This window comes from Pristiophorus japonicus, unplaced genomic scaffold, assembly GCF_044704955.1.
Source record: "Pristiophorus japonicus isolate sPriJap1 unplaced genomic scaffold, sPriJap1.hap1 HAP1_SCAFFOLD_318, whole genome shotgun sequence".
Lineage (NCBI taxonomy): Eukaryota > Metazoa > Chordata > Chondrichthyes > Pristiophoridae > Pristiophorus > Pristiophorus japonicus.
This window is the reverse complement of record NW_027252977.1, coordinates 202,857-218,416: the sequence shown is the minus strand read 5'-3', so window position 1 is coordinate 218,416 and position 15,560 is coordinate 202,857.

Genomic DNA, 15,560 nt, shown 5'->3' with positions numbered 1-15,560 from the left:
AGGGTAATTAGGAGAGCGCACCATAAACAGAACAATTCGGAGCCATATATATCGGCAAATTACTAGACACGTAAAAAGGACAATTATGTGCTTGATAAACCACGCAATTTTGAGCTCCAAAAATATGGAAATTTGAAGCTCCACAGGAATTGACCCCAGAAAATAAAGTATTAGCTCCAGAAACAGGGATATTCGGGACTCCAGAAAAAAAGATGAGCTCCAGAAACAGGGGAATTAGATCCAGGAACAAGGGAATTGGGAGCTGCAGAGCGGGGAACTAGGAGTTCTAGGAATACTGGAATTAGTTACGAAACAAGCGTATTAGCACTAGATACGGGGGAATTAGTTCGAGAAAGATGAGACGTCGGAGTAACAGAAACTGTCAAATTGGGCACTGGAGTAACTGGAGAATTAGGAGCTCCAGAAACGCTGGAATTTATTCAGTACACAAATGAAACAAAGGAATTACATTTAGAAAGAGAACAGTTTACTCAAGAAATAGGTACCGTGCTATTCCTGTAGAAAGGAATTTAGGAGAGCGCAACATAAGCAGAATAATACGGAGCTAAATATATCGGGGTAATGGTAGCCACATAAAAATCACAATAAGGTGCTTCATAAACAGTGCAATTTGAAGATCCAAAAGGAGGGAAATTAAGATCTCCATAAACAACTGAAATAGCTCCAGAAACAGGGGATCTAGGACCTGCATAACCTTGGGAAGTCGGAGCTCCAGCAACAGTTGCATTCGGAGCTCCCATAAGCTGGGACTTAGCAGCTCCAAGAACATTTAAACTAACCCTGGAACAAGGGTTATAGCTCCAGAAACACAGGGAAGAGGATATCTTTAATTACAGGAATTAATTCCAGAAATTGTGGAATTAGCTCCAGAAATATTGGAGTTATTCCACAAACTGGGGAATTAAGTGCTTCAGAAACAGCTGCATTAGGAGCTCCAGAAAGAGGGGAATTATGTCCAGAAATATCGCAATTAGCTCCAGAAGCAGAGGACTTTCCAGCTACAGTTACAAGGTGTGTCGTTCCAGGAACAGGGAAGGTGCTCCTAAAACAGAAGAATTAGGAGCTCCACAGACTGGAAAATTAACAGCACATGAAACAACGCAATTAGCTCCAGCCACAGGGGAATTCCGTTTAGAAATTGCAGAGTTTGCTCGAGAAAGAGGTGATGTAGCTGTCCTTGCAGCAGGGGATTTAGGAGGTTAAATCATAAAAAGGACCTTTCGGAGATATATATATAACTGGTTGTCACTTAGATAGGACAATTAGTGTTTCATATACAGTCAATTTGAAGATCCAGAAAAAGGACAATTAGGTGCTCCACATACAACTCAGAATCTCCAGAAAGAGGGAACGAGGACTTCAAGAAACGATGGAATGTTCTCCGTAAATAAAGATATTAGCTCCAGAAACAGTTGAATTAGCTACAGAAGCAGGGGCATTCCATGTAGGTGCAAGGAAATTGCGAGTCGCAGAAAGAAGGTCATTAGGATCTCCAGGAACACGGGAATTAGAAATATAGAACACAGCAAATAGGTGCAGAAGTAGGCTATTCGGCACTTCAAACCTGCACCACCATTCAATAAGATCATGTCTGATCATTCATCTCAGTACCTGTTTCATGCTTTCTCTCCATACCACTTGATTAATTTAGCCATAAGGTCCATATCCTCATCTTAGTCCTAAATGGCTTAACCCTTATCCTTAGTCTGTGTCCTCTGTCTGTGGACTTCCACAACGTCGGGAGCACTTTTCCTGCATCTAAACTGTCCAATTCTGTCAGAATGTTATATGTTTCTGTGAGATCCCCTCACATCCTTCTAAAATCCAGTTAATACAGGCCCAGTCAATCCACTATCTCCTCATATGTCAGTCCTGCCATCCCTGGAATCAGTCTGCCCTCTCTCAATATCAAGAACGTCCTTGTTCAGATTTGGAGACCGAAACTGAACAAAATATTCCAGGTGAGGCCTCACGAAGGCCCTGTACAACTGCAGTAAAAGGTCTCTACTCCTTTACTCAAATCCCCTAGATATGAAGGCCAACTTATAATTTGCCATTTTTCACTGACTGCGACACCTTCATGCCAACTTTCAAAGGCTGATTTTCCAAGAGACCCAGGTCTAGTTGCACCTCTTGTTTTCCTAATGTACCGCCATTGAGATAATATTCTGCCTTCGTATTTACTTGAACAGTGCAAAAAACAAACGTATGCTAAAGAGACTGGAGAATGATGAATACAGCTGCACACTTTTCAGAAGTCATCTATCTATTTTGATTGCTGTTTGCAATTTGGGGGTGAAAAGAATAGCCACTGAGCATTGCAGAAGCATTTATCATGCTATAAAATATTAAAAGTATGGTCTAGAAACTTATCTCGGTCAGTGGTGCAAAATGGGCAGCATCGAATTCGCCGCTCAATCTGTATTGTTAGCGCAGAAACAAGGGAGTTAGCGCCAGAAATATGGGAATAACGTCGAGAAACTGTGGAATTTGCTCCTGAAAGAAGAAAAGTAGGAGTTTTAGAAAGTTTCACAGCGTGGGGAGAAGGGTAGAAGAAATTAGCGAGGCGACTTGTAGAAGAGCTTGGGGGGTTAGGAATGCTTGCAGGGATTGGAGAGATAGGGGAGAGAGCTTGGTGTGTAGAGACATTGGGGGAGAGCTTAGGGCGCAGAAGTGCTTGGGAGTGTAGAAGAGGTTGTGGGGTGTAGGAGAGCTTGGTTGGTAGAAGAGAAGTGTGGAGTGGGGTAGAAGAGTGTTGGTTGTAGTACAGAGTTTGGGTAGAGGAGAGCCTTGGTGCGTAAAAGATAGCTTGGGGGCGGTTAGAAGTGTGCTTGGAGGGGATAGAATGGGGCTTGTGGGGGAAAGTGAGCTTGGGAGAGTGAGCTTGTGGGGAATGGAGCTTGGCGGTGGAAAGAGAGCATGTGGGGGGGCGGAGAGCATGGGGGCAGGGAGCTTGCGTGGCGGGGAGGAGAGTTTGGGGGCAGAGAGCTTCGGTGGATAGTTGGGCTTGGAGGTGTAGGAGAGATTGGGGGTTGGTAGGAGAGTTCGAAGAGTTAGGAGAGATTGGGGTTGCAGCAGAGCTTGTGGCATAGGAGTGCTTTAGGGAGTAGGAGCTTGGTGGGTAGAAGAGCTTGGAAGTGGTAGCGGAGCGTTGCGGGGCGGGGGTAGAAGATAGGATGTATGGGCATTTGGTAGCTTGGAAGGGTAGAACGGTTGGGGGTAGTTAGAAGAGCATTTGTCGCAGGGGAGAGAGAGCTTATGGTGTGGGAGGAGAGCGAGAGAGGTTTGGGTGGAGCAAGCTTGTTGGCAAGGTGAGAGTGTGAGCTTGGCGGGGGCATGGGAGAAAGAGCTTGGGTTGAGGGAGAAAAGAGATGGCTTGGATGGGGGGAAGAGAGATAGCTTTGGTGGGTGGGAAAGAAAGAGATGGAGCGGGGAAAAGAGTAAGCTTAAGCCGGAGGGGAGGTGAGAGACAGATTGAATTGTGTAGGAGGAGTGAGCGCTGCACTGTTGGAGAGGCAGAACGGAGAGAGCGCCGCATTGTCGGAGGGGCAGTACTGAGGGAGCGCCAAACTGTCAGAGTGGCAGTACTGAGGGAGCGCCGCACTGTCGGAGGGGCAGTACTGAGGGAGCGCCGCACTGTTGGAGGGGCAGTTGTGAGGAAGCGCCGCACTGTCGGAGGGGCAGTACTAATGGAGAGCGCACTTGCGGAGCGGCACGACTGAGGTAGCACCGCACTGTCGGAGGGGCAGTACTGAGGGAGCTCCGCACTGTTGGAGGGGCAGCACTGATGGAGCACCGCACTGTCGGAGAGGCAAGACTGAGGAATCGCCGGACTGTCGGCGGGGAAGTACTGAGGGAGCTTCGCATTGTCGGAGGGGCAGTACTCAGTGATTGCCGCTCCGTCGGATGGTCAGTACTGAGGGAGCGCCCTAAACATGGTAATTAACAGAGAAATTAGCCCCAGAATGAGGGAATAGGCTCCAGAAATAGGGGGAATAGTATCTCATTAAATATATGAATTAATTACAGAAACAGGAAAATTAGTTGCATAAATACTGAAATTTATTCCACAAACCAGTGCTTCAAAAACGCCCGATTTAGGAGCAACAGAAAGAGTCGAATTATGGCCTAAAATACGGTGATTATTTCCAGAAATTGGAGAATCGGGTGCTCCAGAAACAGAGGGAATTTAGGCTATAGAAACAGGGGAATCATGAGATCCATAAAAAAGAGAAGTTTGGATCCAAAACCAACGTAATTCGGAGCAAAATAAACAGAATATTTACGAGATCCAGGGAGAGTAGAATTATGGGACCACCACACCTACATGGAACGTAGCTCCAGGAACTGGGAAATTGGGGCACAGCTCCATAAAAAGGCGTCTTAGATTTTCCTTTAGCAGAGGAATTAGGAGAGTGCACCTTCTACAAGACAATCCGGTGCTATATATATATCAGGGAAATAGTAGCCACATAAATTAGGCGTTCCACAAACAGTGCTATTTGCAGCTCCAGAAATTGTGCAGTGATGGGCTCCACAAACAAGGAAAAGTTGGAACTCTCGAAATTCGGGTATGAGGAACTCCTGAAACCTTGACGACAGCAGTTCCAGGAATAGAAGGATTAGCCCCTGAACAAGATAATTAGTTACAGAAACACTGGACTTAACTCCACAAATCGGAGAATTAGGAGGTTCATAAACACAGGTATTAGCAGCACCCGAAACAGGGTCATTGTCCGTAGAATTATGGGAAATTGGTCGATCAAGGGGCAGAATCAAGTGTTCTGCTAACAGTAGATGGTTGCCGCAAAGAAACAGGGTGTTTATCTTCAGCAGCATGAGATTACGATATCCAGTAACAAGGCAATTATGGTTCCATAAAGAATGTAATTTGAAGCAAAAGATACAGGAGGTTTAAGAGATACAGATGCAGGGAATTTGGGAGAGGGCTCCATCAACATGGAACATAGGTTAGGGCACAATAAAGTGGGAAATGTGGAGACATCTCCGGAAAAAGGCAAATTAGCTGTTCCTATAGCAGGGGTAATTGGAGAGTGCACCATTAATAGGACAATTCGGATTTATAGGGGAACTCGTAGCTGCAAGAAAAGGATGATAATGTGCTCCATGAACAGCGAAATATAGATCTCCATTGTCAGCGACATTAGCAACTCCAGAACCAGCGGGACTAGGACCTCCAGAAACTGGGGAATCAGAACCAGAAACAGAAGTATTACCTACTGAAACAGTTGAATTAGCTACAGAAACATGGGAGTTACCTCCAGAAACAGAGAAATTAGGATCTCCTCAAACTGCGATATCAGGAGCTCCAGAAAAATATGAATTACCTCCACAACCAGGGGTATTAGATTCAGAATCAGGGAAATTGGCAGCTGCAGATCGAGGAGTTCCATTAACACGGGAATTAGATCGGAAATAAGGGCATTAGCTTCAGAAACAGGGGAACTAATTCCACAAAAATTCCTGAAACTGGGGAAATATAAGTTCCAGAAACAAGGAAGTGTAGTGTCATAAACAAAGTAAGTTGGAGAAAAAGATAAAGGAGTTTTTGGAGATCCAGATACAGGGAAATTAGCAGAGGGCTCCATCAACGTGGAACTTAGGAGCAGGCTCCAGAAAGTGGGACATTTGGAGCCAGCTCTAGACACAGGTGTATTCGCTGTTCCTGTATCAGGGAGTTTGGAGAGTGCACTATAAATAGGAAAATTCGGGGCTATATCTATAGGGGAAAGAGTAACCACTTACGAACACAATTACGTGCTCCAAAAACAGCGCAATTTAGGGTTCCAGGTAGTTTTTTTTGGGGAGCTTCACAAGCAACTGAAACATCTCCTGCAATAATGGAACTAGTGCCTGCAGAATCTCGGGATTTAGCTCAAGAGACAGAATTATTAGCCCCTGAAACAGGGGAAATAGCTACAGAAACAGGGGGGTTCCCTGCAGAAACTGAGGAATTCGGAACTTCCCAAACTGGGACATTAGGATCTGCAGAAAAAAGAAGAATTAGCTCCGAAAACATGGGAATTAGCACCAGGAACACAGGAATTAGCACATAAATAAGGAAATTAACTCCATAAACAGGGGCTCAACTCCAGAAACAGTGCTATTATCTCAGAATCAGGGAAATTAACTCCAAAAACAGGGGAATTATACGATCCAGAAATAAGAGATGTATGGTTCCATAAACAAATTCATTTGGAGCAAAAGAAACAGAAGATTTAGGAGATCCCGATTCAGCGTAATTCGGAGAGGGCAGTGTCACGTGGAACTTTGGTGCAGGCTCTAGAAACTGGGAAATTTGGAGCCAGCTCTAGAAACAAGTGAATTAGCTGATCCTGTCGAATGAGGATTAGGAGAGCGCACCACAAACAATACAATTTGGAGCTATATATATCCGAGAACTAGTGGCCACGAAAAGGGCAATTAGGTGCCATATAAAAAGGACAATTTCGAACCCAAAGAAACAGAAGAATTAGGAGCTGCAGGAACAGGCGAACTACGAATTACAGAGATTGGGGAATTAGCTCCAGAATCATAGATTCTGGAGAAAGTTTAGCTCCAGAAACATTAGCTCCAGAAACAGCTGAATTAGCGAACGAAACATGGGTATTAAATCTAGGAATAGGGTAATTTGGAGCTGCAGAAAGAGGGGAAGTTGGAGCTCCAGGAACATGGGTATTAGCGCAGAAAGAAGGAAATTAGCTCCAGAAATAGAGCCATTGACTCCAGAAACAGTGGAATTATCTCGAGAAGGATGAAAATATTAGTTACAGGAAGTGTTGAATTATTAGCTCCATAAACAGTGGAATTCGCTCCAGAAACAGGGCATTGCGGAGCTGCAGACACAGAGGAAGCAGGGGCTCCAGGAGCACGGGGATAATCACAGTACAGCGCAGATAGATCCAGAAACAGGGAGTTGTGTTTAGAAATAGAATAGTTACATTCAAAAACAGAGAATTAGCTCTTCTTGTTGCAGTGGAATTATGGGAGCGTACCAGAACAGGACAATTCGGAGCCATATATACCGGAAAAATACACAGGACAATTACTTGCTTCATAAATTGCACAATTACTTGCTTCATAAATTGCACAATTTGGAGCTCCATATAAAGCGAAATTACGAGCTTCACATGAATTTCCCCCAGAAAAAAACGTATTCAATCCAGAAACAGTTGCGTTTGCAACAGAAACAAGGGAGTTACCTCCAGAAACAGATGCATTAGGAGATCCACAATATTGATATTTGGAACTCCAGAAAATGATGAGCTCCAGAATCAAGGGAATTAGCTCCAGTAAAAGGGGAATTAGGAGCTGCAGAGACTGGAATTACTGGAATTAGTTCAGCAACAAGGGTATTAGCTCCAGAAACAGAGGAATTAGGTCTAGAAAGATGCGAATTCGGAGTTACAGAAACTGTCGAATTGGGCACTGGGAAATTAGGAGCTCCAGAAACATGGGATTTTAATCAGTACAGCGAAAGTTGCTCCAGAAATAAGTGAATTACATTTAAAAAGACAAGCGTTGTCTCATGAAATAGATGAACTAGCTTTTCTTGATGCAGGGGAATTAGGAGAGCGCAACATAAGCAGAATACTTCAGAGTAAAATATAGCGGGAAATGGTAGCCACATAAAAAATACAATTAGGTGCTTCGTAAACAGCGCAATTTGAAGCTCCAGAAACAGGAGAATTAATTTCTCCACAAACAACTAAAATAGCTCCAGAAACAGGGGAACTGGAACCTGCATATCCTGTGGTAGCCGGAGATCCAGCAACAGCGGCATTGTGAGCTCTCATAAGATTTGATTTAGCAGCTCCAAGAACATTGAAATTAACCGCTAACAAGTGAAATAGCTCCAGGTACAGTGGGAATGGGATATTCTTAGTTACCGGAATTAATTCCAGAAACCGGGGATTTAGCTGCAGAAATATTAGAGTTAACTCTACAAACTGGGGAATTAAGTGCTCCAGAAATACCAGAATTAGGAGCTGCAGAGAGAGGGGAATTATGCCCAGAAGTTTCGCGATTATATACAGAAAGAGAGAATTAGGTGCTCCAGAAACAGAGGACACTTCAGCTTCAGATACAAGATTTGCTCCAGGAACAGGGGAATTTGCTCCAATAGCAGAGGAATTCGGAGTTCCAGAGACTGGGAAATGAGTAGCACCGGGAATATTGGGAATTAGCTCCAGAAACAATGCAATTAGCTCCAGAAACCGGGGAATTGGTGTTAGAACGAACGAAGTAAGCTCCAGAAAGAGGTGACTTAGCTGACCCTGCAGCAGGGGATTTAGAAGAGTGCAACCTAAAAAGGTCATTTCGGAGATATATATATATAACTAGTAGACACTTAAATACGACAATTAGCTGCTTCATAAAAAGCGCAATTTGGAGCTCCAGAAAAAGGACAATTAGGAGCTCCACAAACAACTCCGAATCTCCAGAAAGAGGGAAACGAGGACTTCCAGAAACTAATGGTTTTTCTCCGAAAAGAAAGGTATTGGGTCCTGACACAGCTGCATCCGCGACAGAAACATGGGAATTCCCTCAGGAAACAGGGAAATTAGGAGTCGCAGAAAGAGGGCAAGTAGGAGCTCCAAGAACACGGGAATTTGCGCGGAAATAAGCGAATTAGCGCCAGAAACACGGGAAATAGTGCCGGAAAAAGTGGACCTAAACCTGGAATCTGTGGAATTAGGTCTTGAAAGATGAATACAAGGAGTCACAGAAACTGATAAATTAGCAGCCCCAGAAACAGAGAAATTAGCTTCAGAAACAGGCAATGTGGAGCTGCAGAACCAGGGCAAGCGAGCTGCAGGAACACAGGAATAATCACAGTACAGACAAATTAACTCCCAAGATCTCCGACACCAGCAAGCCCTCATACCCACAAACATATCCTACGCTGCCCAAACACTCCTGCCCCTCACTAAGCTTTCCTAATCCCACAAGCTCTCCAACCCCGCCCATGCTCTCCTACCGCCAAAGATCTCTTAACCCCCAACTCTACTAGCCCCCCAAGCTCTCCGACCCACCAAGCTCTCCTACCCTCTCAAGTTCTCCGACCACACCAAGCTCTCCTACCACTCCAATCTCTCCTGCACCCGCATGCTCTCCTCACCCCACGTGCTGTCCTACCCCTCCAAGCTCTCCTACCCCCCAAGCTCTTCTGCCCCCCCCAAGCTCTCCTACTCCCCAAACTCTGCTAACCCCTCAAGCTTACCTGCCCCCAAGCTTTCCTACGCCTTCCAAGCTCTGCTAACCCCGCCCCCAAGATCTCCTAACTCCCAAGTTCTCCTAACCCCCAAAGCTCTCCGACACGCCAAGCTCTCCTAACCCCCAAAACTCTCCTGCCACTCCCAATCCCTCCGACCCGCCAAGCTCTCCCAACCACCCAAGCTCTCCGACCCGCTAAGCTCTCCTATTAGACCATGCTCTCCTACGCACCACAAGCTCTCTTACCACCCCAACATCTCCTATCCCCCAAGCCCTCCTACCCACCAAGCTCTCCTATGCCCCCCAAGCTCTCCTTCCCCCCCAAGATCTCTTACCCGCTCCAAGCTCTCCGACCCCACCAATCTCTCCTACCTCTCAGTTTCAAATTCAGCCCAAGCTCTTCTACGCCCAAAGATCTCCTTCCCCCTCCCCAGCTCACCTACCCCAGCAAGCTCACTTAATCCCCAAGCTCTACGACCCACACAAGATCTCCTACCCCCGCTAGCACTCCTGCACCCAAGCTCTCCTAGCCGCCCCGCCAAGCTCTCTTACCGCCCTAGCTCTCCAGCCGCGCAATCACTCCATCCCCGGCAAGCTCTCATGCCCACAAACTGTCCTACCCCAAAGCTCTCCGATCCCCAGAAGCTCTCCTAACACGCCAAGATCGCCTAACCGCAAGCTCTCCTACCACGAATCTCTCCTACACCCCCAAGCTCTTCTACCCCCGCTAGCTCTCCTACCCCACACACTCTCCTACCCCGCAAGCTCTCCTAAACCCCCAAGCTTTCCTACACGCCCAAGCTCTCCTAACCCACCAAGCTCTCCTACATACACAAACTCCCCTACTCCCCAAGATGTCCTATCCTCCCAAGCTTTCCTAACCCCACAAGATCTCCTACCCCGACCCAAGCCAATCTTTCCTACGCCTACCAACGCAATCTCTCCTACCCCTACAATCTCTCCTAGCCGCCAATCTCTCCTACCCGCCTAATCTCTCCTAACCCCCGCAAGCTGTTCTACACCCGCAAACGCTTCTACCCCGCAAGCTCTCCTACCACCAGCGCAAGCTCGGCTACATCCCCCAATCTCTGCTATCTACCTAAGATCTCATAACCCCCCAAGCTCTCCTCAACCCCCAAGCTGTCTCGTACCCCCCAAGCTCTCCTAATCTGCCAAGATCTCCTTCCCACGCCATACTCTCCTGCCACCCACAAACCCTCCTACCCGCCAAGCTCCCCTACCCACCCAAGCTCTCTTACAACCCCAAGCTCTCCTATCCCCCTAAACCCTCCTACTCTCCAAGCTCTCCTATGCCCTCCAAGCTCTCCTAAACCCCAAGATCTCCTATCCGCCCCCAAGCACTGCTTGCCCTCCAATCTGTGCTACCCCTCAGGTTCTCCTACCACTAAAAGCTCTCCTATCCCCCAAGCTCTGTACACCCAAAACCTCTCCTACACCACCAAGATCTCCTGCACCGCCAAATTCACCTAACCTCAAGATGTCCGAACCTCCCAAGATCTCCTAACCCCACAAGATCTTCTACTCGACCAAGCTCTCCTGATCCCCCAAGCTCTCCAAGCCCGCCAAGCTCTCTCATGCCACCCAAGCTCTCCTACACCTCAAGCACTCCTACCCGGCAATCTCTCCTACCTCCCAGTGTCTCCTACTACCCCAATCTCTATTACTGACCCAATCTCTCTGATCCCGCCAAGCACTCCTAACCCCCAGCTCTCCGAGCCCCACAAGCTCTCCTACCCGCGCTAGCTCTCCTAGACCCAAGCTCTCCTACCCGCCCCGCCAAGCTTTCTTACCGCCCCAGGTCTCCAACCTCGTAAGCTCTCCACCCCGGCAAGCTCTCATACCCACAAGTTGTCCTACTCCCAAGCTCTCCGACCCCACAAGTTCTCCTACCTCCATAAGCTCTCCTAAACCCAAACTCTCCTACCCCACAATCTCTCCTACACCCCAATCTCTCCTACACACCAAAACTCTCCTACCCCGCAAACTCTTCAACTCCGCAAGCTCTCCAACTCCACAAGCTCTCCTATCCCTGAAGCTCTCCTACCCCTCAAATCTCTTCTACCCCCTAAGCTCCCCAACATCCCCATGCTCTCCTTCAGCACCGATGCCCTCCTCCCCACCAAGCTCCTCTACACCACTAAACTCTCCTACCCACAAGATTTGCTTATGTCCCAAGCTCTCGTAACCCCCAAGATCTCCTACCCCACCAAGCTCTCCTACCCCAAGTTCTCCTGACCTCCCAAGCTCTCCTACCCCGCCAAGCTCTCTCTTGCCACCCAAGCTCTACAGAACCCAAGCTCTCCTACCCTACAATCTCTCCTACCTCCCAATCTCTCCTACCACCCCAACCTCTATTATCACCCCAATCTCTCCTACCCCGCCAAGCTATTCTCCGCCCGCAAGTTCTCCTACCCCAAAGCTCTCCTACCACCCAATCTCTCCTACCACCGCAAAATCTCTAAGCACCCCAGCTCTCCCAACCCGCAAGCTCTTCTACCACTACACCCAGCTCTCCTACCCCCACAAGCTCTCCAACTCCCCAAGCTCTCCTACCACCACAAGCTCTCCTACACCCCCAAGCTCAAATACACGCCAAGCTCAACCACCCGCCCCCCCTAAGCTCTCCTACCGCCACAGATCTCCAAGCCCCCACAAACTCTCATATCGCCAAACTCTCCGATCTCCACAGCCTCTCCTAACCCACCAAGCTCCTTACCGCCCCAAGCTCTCCTACACCCGATAGAACTCCTACCCCTCAAGCTCTCCTACCGCCCAAGTTCTCCGACCCCCCAAGCTCTCCTACCCGTCACGCTAACCTATCTAACCGCCCCAGCTCTTCAACCCTGCAAGTTCTCCTACTCCGGCAAGCTATCATACCCTCAAGCTGTCCTACCACCCAAGCACTCCGACTGCCACAAACTCTCCTACCCACCAAAGCTCTCCGAAGCCCAAGCTCTTCTACCCTCCAATCTCTCCAACCCTGCAAGCTCTGCTACCCCGGCAAGCTATCATACCCCCAAGCTGTTCTACCCCCCAAGCTCTTCTACCCCGCAAGCTAACCTAACCCACAAGCTCTCGTACCCTGCACGCTCTCCGACCCCTCCAATCTCTCCTACCCTCCAAGCTCCCCTACCACCGAAAGCTTTCCGAACTCCCAACCTCTCCGACCCCCCAAGCTCTGCAACCCCCAAAGCTCTTCTGTCCTCCCAAGCACGCCTACCCTGCAAGCTCCACTACACCCCTCAGCTCTCCTACAGCCGCAAGCTCTCCTAACCTGCCAAGCTCTCCTGCAACCGTAAGCTCATCTACCCGCTCCCAAGCTCACCTACCCCGCAAGATCTCCAACCACCAAGCTATCCTGCCCCCTCAAGCTCTCCTGTCCACGCTAATCACCAACCCCTCAAACTCCCCTACCTCCCCAAGCTATCGTTCCCCCGCCCAAGCTTTCCTAGCCCCCAAGCTCTCCAACACCCCAAGCTCTCCGACGCCCGCAAGCTCTCCTAACCACCCAAACTCTCCGACCCCCGCAAGCTCACCTACCCGCTCCCAAGCTCTCCTACCCCGCACCATCTCCAACCCCCCAAGCTATCCTACCACCCCAATCTCTACTACCCCCAATCTCCCCTAGCACCCCCCAAGCTATTCTACGCCAGCAAGCCGTCCTACCACAAAACTCTCTTACCACCCAAGCTCTACTACCCCCGCAAAACTCTCTAAGCCCCCCCAGCTCTACTACCCCACAAGCTCTCCTACTATCACCACCCCGAGCACTCCTACCCCACCAAGCTCTCCTACCTGCCCGCCAAGCTCTCCTACCGCCCCAGCTCTCATAGCCACCGTAAGCTCTCATACCCACAAGCTCTCCTACCAGCAAGCTCCCCCACCCGCAAGCTCTCCGAGCCCGCAAGCTCACCAACCCCTGCGCCCCTGCAAGCTCTCCTACCCTCTCCAAGGCCTCCTACCCCTTAAGCTCCTCTACCAGCAAAGCTCTCCAACCGCTCCAAATTCTCCTACCCACTCAAGCTCCCCTATCTCCCAAGCACTCCTCACCCCACAAGCTCTCCTACCCCGCCCCACGCCAAGCTTTCGTACGCTGTACCACCGCAATCTCTCCTACCCCGACAATCTCACCTATCCCGCAATCTCTCCTACACCCCAATCTCTCCTACCCACCAAAACTATCCTACCCCGCAAACTCTTCAACTCTGCAAGCTCTCCAACTCCACAAGCTCTCCTATCCCCGAAGCTCTCCTTCCCCTCAAATCTCTCCTACCCCCTAAGCTCCCCAACCCCCCCATGCTCTGCTTCCGCACCGATGCTCTCCTCTCCTCTACACCACCAAACTCTCCTACCCGCAAGATCTGCTTATGTCCCAAGCTCTCGTAACCCCCCAAGATCTCCTACCCCACCGAGCTCTCCTAACCCCAAGTTCCCCTGACCCCCCAAGCTCTCCTACCCCGCCAAGCTCTCTCTTGCCACCCAAGCTCTCCTGCACCCAAGCTCTCCTACCCTACATTCTCTCCTACCTCCCAATCTCTCCTACCACCCCAATCTCTATTACCACCCCAATCTCTCCTACCCCGCCAAGCTATTCTCCGCCCGCAAGTTCTCCTACCTCAAAGCTCTCCTACCACCCAATCTCTCCTACCACCGCAAAATCTCTAAGCACCCCAGCTCTCCCAACCCGCAAGCTCTTCTACCACTACACCCAGCTCTCCTACCCCCACAAGCACTCCAACTCCCCAAGCTCTCCTACCACCACAAGCTCTCCTACACCCCCAAGCTCAAATACACGCCAAGCTCACCTACCCGCCCCCCCAAGCTCTCCTACCTCCCAAGGTCTCCAAGCCTACAGAAACTCTCATGTCGCCAATCTCTCCGATCTCCACAGCCTTTCCTACCCCACCAAGCTCCTTACCGCCCCAAGCTCTCCTACCGCCGATAGAACTCCTACCCCTCAAGCTCTCCTACCGCCCAAGTCCTCCGACCCCCCAAGCTCTCCGACCCGGCACGCTAACCTCTCTTACCGCCCCAGCTCTTCAACCCTGCAAGCTCTCCTACTCCGGCAAGCTATCATACTCCCAAGGTGTCCTACACCCAAAGTTCTCCGGCTGCCACAATCTCTCCTACCCACCAAAGCTCTCCGAAGCCCAAGCTCTTCTACCCTCCAAACTCTCCAACCCTGCAAGCTCTCCTACCCCGGCAAGCTATCATACCCACAAGCTGTTCTACCCCCCAAGCTCTCTACCCCCGCAAGCTCTCCTAACCCACAAGCTCTCCTGCCCTGCACGCTCTCCGATCCCTCCAATCTCTCCTACCCTCCAAGCTCCCCTACCACCGAAAGCTTTCCGACCTCCCAACCTCTCCGAACCCCCAAGCTCTGCAACCCCCAAAGCTCTTCTGTCCACCCAAGCACGCCTACCCCGCAAGCTCCACTACACCTCTCAGCTCTCCTACAGCCGCAAGCTCTCCTACACCGCAAGCTCTGCTACCACCAGGCCAGGTTTGGCTACGCCCCCCAAGTTCTCCTACCTTGCCAAGATCTCTTAACCCCCCCAAGCTCTCCTCAAACCCCAAGCTCTCTCGTACCCCGCAAGCTCTCCTAATCCGCCAAGCTCTCCTACCCCCCAAACTCTCCTGCCACCCGTAATCCCTCCTACCTGCCAAGCTCTCTTACCCAGCCAAGCTCTCCTATCCGCCCAGCTCTACTACTCCAGCTAGATCTTCTACCCACCCCAAGCTATCTTACCTCCCAAGCTCTCCTAACCCCCCAAGCCCTCCTACCCCCAAAGATCTCCTACCCGCCCCAAAGCTCTCCAACCTCTCCAATCTCTCCTTCCTCTCAGGTTCTCCTACAAACACAAGCTCTCCTACGCCCCAAGCTCTCCTACTCCCTCACCCAGCTCACCTAAACCCACCAAGCTCTCCTAACCCCCAAGCTCTCCGACCCCCACAAGCTCTCCTACCCCGGCTAGTTCTCCTACACAAGCTCTCCTACCCTTCCCGCCAAGGTCTGATATCCGCTCAAGCTCTCCTACAGTCCAAGCTCTCCGAACTCGTCAAGCTCTCGTATCCCCCAAAGCTCCCCTATCCACAGCCTTGCCATCCTCGAGCTATCCTACACCCCGATGCTCTCCTACCCGCTCAAGCCCTACTATCCGCAAACTCTCCTAACCCTCCAAGCTCTGCTACCCCTTAAGCTTTGCGACTCCGAAAAGCAATCCGAACACCACCCAAGCTCTCCTACACCTGCCAAGCTCTGCTACCCCTCTGCCAAACTC